A 7,753-nucleotide genomic window follows, 5' to 3' on the forward strand; every position below is an offset into this window, starting at 1 on the left:
TGTTAGTATAATGCCATTGTCTATATATGATACTTTGAGGCTCCATCCCTTAAAAAGGTCGGCAACTCGTTTTGTGTTAGCAGATAAAAGCATTATTACAGTAGTTGGAATTGCTGAAGATGTATTAGTGAGCATTAAGGGGCTCACATTTCCTATTGACTTCTATATCCTGGAAATGCCCCCTAATGACTCAGGCAAACTATCATCAATCCTGCTTGGAAGACAATTCCTGAAGACTTTAAAGTTCAAGTTGAATGCATTCTCAGGAACTTACTCCTTTGAGATAGATGGCAGAACAGTGAGTTTCAGTTTAAATGAAGCTATGAAGCACCCTCCAGAAGATCATTCTATCTTCCAATGCGACATCATTGATGAAACTGTAGCTGAAGTTCACCAAGAAGAAATAGAAGAGAAGCACATAGAGCAAGGTCCATGTGTGGGGACAGCCTCTAAACATAATGAAGACCCTTTGCCATTATCACTAGCCTCGAATGGTCCAGAGCCTAGCCAAGAGCCTAAATTGGAATTAAAGTCCCTCCCTCCACACCTCAAGTATGCTTACCTTGAGGATAATCAGAAGTTCCCAGTTATCATTGCAAGGGAACTCACTTCTCAACAAGAAGAGCAACTGCTCAGTGTGCTGAGAAAACATAAGAAAGCAATTGGATGGAGCTTGGCGGATATAGTAGGCATCAGTCCTCAAGTTTGTAAGCATAGAATATTCTTAGAAGAGGGAACAAAGCCTGTCTGTTAACCCCAAAGAAGATTGAATCCCACCATCTTAAAAGTTGTCAAGAAAGAAGTAACCAGACTACTTGAAGCTGATATCATTTACCCCATCTCAGATAGTGAATGGTTAGTCCAGTACAAGTGGTGCTCAAAAATTCTGGAGTCACAACAATAAAGAATGAGCATGGAGAACTCATGACAACTAGAGTGCAGAATTCATGGAGAGTTTGCATTGACTATAGGCATCTCAACCAAGCCACTTGCAAGGATCACTACCCCTTGCCATTCATTGATCAAATGCTTGATCGCTGATGAGAGAACTTTTGCGTGGTCTAGAAATTTACGGAATAATCCTCGTTGCAAGTATAGTTTCTAAACCTTCAAAAGTCCTTTCATACAAACGTTTTGGTTGTCACAAGTAACAAATCCCTTTTAAAATTGATAACCGAGTATTTAAACCTCGGGTCGTCTTCTCAAGGAATTGTAGGGAGGTATGTTCTTATTATTGGTTATGAGTCTTGTAAATTAGGGGTTTTAGAAAGTAAGGAAGCAGTATGTTGAATGATAAGAAAAATAAAATAATAATAATAAAATAAACTCTTGGCAAGGTATTGTAACTGGAAGTCATATCCTGGTTATCCTTATCAATTGTGATGAGAATGGATTTTCTCCCGCTTTGTTAACCTCTAACTATGAAGGTAAGTTAAGTGGACGAATTAATTTGAATCCTCAAGTCCCAGTCTTTCCTTGGGAAAAGTTAGAGTTATTGAATCTCGAAGTAATTCTTGAAGAATTCCAATTTTCGATCAACAATGAGTTTGATAACTCAAGAGTTACCAATGACTCAACTAAAGCCAAAAGGGAAAAATCTAAATTATTTATATAAATAAAAGAAAGTGATCATAAGTCTGAAATACCTCAAAATATATTAAATAGAAAATCAATCTAAACATAGAGAGTCATAAACAAAATTGAGAAAAGAAATAAAAGAACATTGAACCTGGGATTGAGAGTCACTCCTAAAACTAAGAGAAGTCCTAAATCCTAATCCTAAGAGAGAGGAGAGAACCTCTCTCTCTAAAAACTACATCTCCTCCTCAAAAGATAATCCCCAGATGAAAATACAATAGCAAAAGGTCCCTATTTATAGAAAACTAGTAGCCTAGGGTTACAGAAATGAGTAATTAAAGCATAAATTTTCTTCCGGGCCCACTTGGTGTGTGCTTGGGCTTAGCATTGAAGCTCCCATGTGTAGAGACTTTTCTTGGAGTTAAACGCCAGCTTTTGTGCTATTTTGGGCGTTTAACTCCAGCTTTTGTGCCAGTTCTGGCGTTAAACGCCAAAATTCTTGAGCTGACTTGGAACGCCTGTTTGGGCCATCAACTCCCGGCCAAAGTATGAACTATTATATATTGCTGGAAAGCCTAGGATGTTTACTTTTCAACGCAATTGAGAGCGCACCTATTGGGCTTTTGTAGCTCCAGAAAATCCACTTCGAGTGCAGGGAGGTCAGAATCTAACAGCATCTGCAATCCTTTATCAGCCTCTGAATCAGATTTTTGCTCAGGTCCCTTAATTTCGGCCAGAAAATACCTGAAATCATAGAAAAACACACAAACTCATAGTAAAGTCCAGAAAAGTGAATTTTAAATAAAAACTAATAAAAACTAACTAAAATATACTAAAAACATACTAAAAACAATGCCAAAAAGCGTATAAATTATCCGCTCATCACAACACCAAACTTAAATTGTTGCTTGTCCCCAAGAAACTAAAAATCAAATAGGATAAAAAGAATAGAATGTACAATGAATTCCAAAAACATCTATGAAGATCAGTATTAATTAGATGAGCGGGGCTTTTAGCTTTTTGCTTCTGAACAGTTTTGGCATCTCACTTTATCCCATGAAGTTCAGAATGATTGGCATCTATAGGAACTCAGAATTCAGATAGTGTTATTGATTCTCCTAGTTAAGTATGTTGATTCTTGAACACAGCTACTTTATGAGTCTTGGCCGTGACCCAAAGCATTTTGTTTTCCAGTATTACCACCGGATACATAAATGCCACAGACACATAACTGGGTGAACCTTTTCAGATTGTGACTCAGCTTTGCTAGAGTCCCCAAATAGAGGTGTCCAGAGCTCTTAAGCACACTCTTTTTGCTTTTGGACTACGACTTTAACCGCTCAGTCTCAAGTTTTTATTTGACACCTTCACGCCACAAACACATGGTTAGGGACAACTTGGTTTAGCCGCTTAGGCCAGGATTTTATTCCTGTGGGCCCTCCTATCCACTGATGCTCAAAGCCTTGGATCCTTTTTATTTTACCCTTGCCTTTTGGTTTAAAGGGCTATTGGCTTTTTCTGCTTGCTTTTTCTTTCTCTTTTTTTTCTCTCTTTTTTTTTTCTCTTTTTTTTTCTGTAAGCTTTTTTTATTCACTGCTTTTTCTTGCTTCAAGAATTATTTTTATGATTTTTTAGATTATCAAATAACATTTCTCCTTTTCCATCATTCTTTCAAGAGCCAACAATTTTAACATTCATGAATCAACAATATAAAAAATATGCACTGTTCAAGCATTCATTCAGAAAAACAATAGTATTGCCACCACATCAGAATAATTAAACTGTTTTAAAATTTAAAATTCATGCACTTCTTTTCCTTTTCAATTAAAACACTCTTTATTTAAGAAAGGTGATGGATTCATTTTCATAGCTTTAAGGCATAGACACTTAGACACTAGTGATCATGTAATAAAGACACAAACATAAATAGACATAAGGCATAATTTTCGAAAAAAAAAACAGAAAATAAAGAACAAGGAAATTAAAGAACGGATCCACCTTAGTGATGGCGGCTTGTTCTTCCTCTTGAAGATTTTATGGAGTGCTTGAGCTCCTTAATGTCTCTTCCTTGCCTTTGTTGCTCTTCTCTCATAACTCTTTGGTCTTCTCTAATTTCATGGAGGAGGATAGAATGCTCTTGGTGTTCCACCCTTAGTTGTCCCATATTGGAACTTAATTCTCCTAGGGAGGTGTTGATTTGCTCCCAATAGTTTTGTGGAGGAAAATACATCCCTTGAGGCATCTCAGGGATTTCATGATGAGGAAATTCCTCATGCTCTTGGAGAGGTTCTCTTATTTGCTCCATCCTTTTCTTAGTGATGGGCTTGTCCTCATCAATGAGAATGTCTCCCTCTATGTCATTTCTAACCGAATTGCAGAGGTGACAAATGAGATGAGGGAAGGGTAACCTTGCCAAAGTAGAGGACTTGTCTGCCACCTTGTAGAGTTCTTGGGATATAACCTCATGAACTTCTACTTCCTCTCTAATCATGATGCTATGAATCATGATAGCCCGGTCTATAGTAACTTCAGACCGGTTGCTAGTGGGAATGACTGAGCGTTGGATGAACTCCAACCATCCCTTAGCCATGGGCTTGAGGTCATGCCTTCTTAGTTGAACCGGCTTCCCTCTTGAATCTCTCTTCCATTAGGCGCCCTCTTCACAGATGTCCATGAGGACTTAGTCCAACCTTTTATCAAAGTTGACCCTTCTAGTGTATGGGTGTGCATCTCCTTGCATCATGGGCAAGTTGAATGCCAACCTTACATTTTCCGAACTGAAATCTAAGTATTTCCCCCGAACCATTGTAAGCCAATTCTTAGGGTCCGGGTTCACACTTTGATCATGGTTCTTGGTGATCCATGCATTGGCATAGAACTCTTGAACCATTAAGACCCCGACTTGTTGAATGGGGTTTGTGAGAACTTCCCAACCTCTTCTTCGGATCTCATGTCGGATCTCCGGATATTCACCCTTTTTGAGCTTAAAAGGGACCTCGGGGATCACCTTCTTCTTGGCCACAATTTCATAGAAGTGGTCTTGATGTACTCTTGAGAGGAATCTCTCCATCTCCCATGACTCGGAGGTGGAAGCTTTTGCCTTCCATTTCCTCTTTCTAGAGGTTTCTCTGGCCTTAGGTGCCATAAATGGTTATGGAAAAATAAAAAGATTTAGCTTTTACCACACCAAACTTAGAAGGTTTGCTCGTCCTCGAGCAAAAGAAGAAAGAAGAGAGTAGAAGAAGAAGAAGAAATAGAGTAGATGGAGGGGGCTTAGTGTTTCGGCCAAGGGGGAGAAGTAATGTTTAGGTTGTGTGAAAATGAAGGAGTGAAGATGGGTTTATATAGGAGTGGAGAGGGGGGGTTATGGTTCGGCCATTATGGGTGGGTATGGGAGGGAAAGTGGTTTGAATTTGAATGGTGAGGTAGGTGGGGTTTTATGAAGGATGGATGTGAGTGGTGAAGAGAATGGTGGGATTTGATAGGTGAGAGGTTTTTGGGGAAGAGGTATTGAGGTGATTGGTAAATGGGTGAAGAAGAGAGAGAGAGGTGGGGTAGGTGGGGATCCTGTGGGGTCCACAGATCCTGAGGTGTCAAGGATATCTCATCCATGCACCAAGTGGCGTGCAAAAACGCCCCTTTCTGCCAATTCTGGCATTAAACGCTAGGCTGCTACCCATTTTTGGCGTTTAACGCCAGCTTGCCCTTTTCTGGCGTTAAATGCCAGTCTGGTGCCCATTTCTGGCGTAAAACGCCCAGAATGGTGCCAGACTGGGCGTTTAACGCCCATTCTGCTACCCTTACTGGCGTTTAAACGCCAGTAAGTTTCTCCTCCATGGTGTTCTATTTTTAATACTGTTTTTACTTCTATTTTTGCTTTTTCAATTGTTTTTGTGACTTCAAATGATCATCAACCTACAGAAAACATAAAATAACAAAAGAAAATAGAAATTTAACATAGATAATTAAAGATTGGGTTGCCTCCCAACAAGCGCTTCTTTAATGTCAATAGCTTGACAGTGGGCTCTCATGGAGCCTTACAGATGTTCAGAGCAATGTTGGAACCTTCCAACACCAAACTTAGAGTTTGAATGTGGGGGTTCAACACCAAACTTAAAGTTTGCTTGTGGCCTCCCAACACCAAACTTAGAGTTTGACTGTGGGGGCTCTATTTGACTCTGTATTGAGAGAAACTCTTCATGCTTCCTCTCCATGGTTACAGAGGGATATCCTTGAGCTTTAAACATAAGGGAGTCTTCATTCACTTGAATGATCAATTCTCCTCTGTCAACATCAATCATAGCTTTTGCTGTGGCTAGGAAGGGTCTGCCAAGGATGATGGATTCATCCATACACTTCCCAGTCTCTAGGATTATGAAGTCAGCAGGGATGTAGTGGCCTTCAACCTTTACCAAGACATCCTCTACAAGTCCATAAGCCTGTTTCTTTGAATTGTCTGCCATCTCTAGTGAGATGCTAGTAGCTTGTACCTCAATAATCCCTAGCTTCTCCATTACAGAGAGAGGCATAAGGTTTATACTTGACCCCAGGTCATACAGAGCCTTCTCAAAGGTCATGGTGCCTATAGTACAAGGGATTAAGAATTTTCCAGGGTCTTGTCTCTTCAGAGGTAATTTCTGCCTAGTCAAGTCATCCAGTTCTTTGATGAGCAATGGAGGTTTATCCTCCCAAGTCTCATTACCAAACAACCTGGCGTTTAGCTTCATGATTACTCTAATGTACGTAGCAACTTGCTTTTCAATAACATCTTCATCCTCTTCAGAGGAAGAATACTCATCAGAGCTCATGAATGGTAGAAGTAAATTCAATGGTATCTCTATGGTCTCTGTGTGAGCCTCAGATTCTCATGGTTCCTCATTAGGGAACTCCATGGAGGCTAGTGGACGTCCATTGAGGTCTTCCTCAGTGGAAATCACTGCCTCTTCCTCCTCTCCAAGTTCGGCCATGTGAGATATGTTTATGGCCTTGCACTCTCTCTTTGGGTTCTCTTCTGTATTGCTTGGGAGAGTACTAGAAGGGAGTTCAATAACTTTTTTACTCAGCTGACCCACTTGTGCCTCTAAATTTCTAATGGATGACCTTGTTTCAGTCATGAAACTTTGAGTGGTTTTGATTAGATTAGAGACAATGGTTGCTAAGTCAGAGTGGCTCTGCTTAGAATTCTCTGTCTGTTGCTGAGAAGATGATGGAAAAAGCTTGCTATTACTAAACCTGTTTCTTCCACCATTATTGTTGTTGAAACCTTGTTGAGGTCTCTGTTGATCTTTCCATGAGAGATTTGGATGATTTCTCCATGAAGGATTATAGGTGTTTCCATAGGGTTCTCCCATGTAATTCACCTCTTCCATTGCTGGGTTCTTAGGATCATAAGCTTCTTCTTCAGAGGAAGCTTCCTTAGTGCTGCCTGTTGCTGCTTGCATTCCAGACAGACTCTGAGAAATCATATTGACTTGTTGGGTTAATATTTTATTCTGAGCCACTATGGCATTCAGAGTATCAATCTCAAGAACTCCTTTCTTCTGAGTTGTCCCATTATTCACAGGATTCCTTTCAGAAGTATACATGAATTGATTATTTGCAACCATTTCAATGAGTTTCTGAGCTTTTGCAGGTGTTTTCTTCAGATGAAGAGATCCTCCAACAGAGCTGCCCAATGACATCTTGAACAATTCAGATAGACCATCATAGAAGATTCCTATGATACCCCATTCTGAAAGCATGTCAGAAGGGCACCTTCTGATCAATTGCTTGTATCTTTCCCAAGCTTCATAGAGGGATTCACCTTCCTTCTGTCTGAAGGTTTGGACTTCCACTCTAAGCTTACTCAATTTTTGAGGTGGAAAGAACTTTGCCAAGAAGGCATTGTCTAGCTTTTCCCAAAAGTTCAGGCTTTCTTTAGGTTGTGAGTCCAACCATGTCCTAGCTCTATCTCTTATAGCAAAAGGGAAGAACGTAAGTTTGTAGACTTCAGGGTCAACCCCATTGGTCTTGACAGTGTCAGAGATTTGCAAGAATTCAGCTAAGAACTAATGAGGATCTTCCAATGGAAGTCCATGAAACTTGCAATTCTGTTGCATTAGCGAAACTAATTGAGGCTTAAGCTCAATGTTGTTTGCTCCAATGGCAGGGATTGAGATGCTTCTCCCATAGAAGT

General features: G+C 40.0%; 1 non-coding gene across 1 annotated transcript; it reads left to right on the forward strand.

Moving 5' to 3' along the window:
* Window positions 1-7,313: 7,313 nt before the first annotated feature.
* Window positions 7,314-7,421, forward strand: LOC148544598 (small nucleolar RNA R71). The gene has a single exon (XR_015900851.1). It is a non-coding gene; the product is annotated as a small nucleolar RNA R71 (small nucleolar RNA).
* The last annotated feature ends 332 nt before the right edge of the window (window positions 7,422-7,753 follow it).

This window comes from Arachis ipaensis, chromosome B9 (assembly GCF_059453495.1).
Source record: "Arachis ipaensis isolate K30076 ecotype BB chromosome B9, ASM5945349v1, whole genome shotgun sequence".
Lineage (NCBI taxonomy): Eukaryota > Viridiplantae > Streptophyta > Magnoliopsida > Fabales > Fabaceae > Arachis > Arachis ipaensis.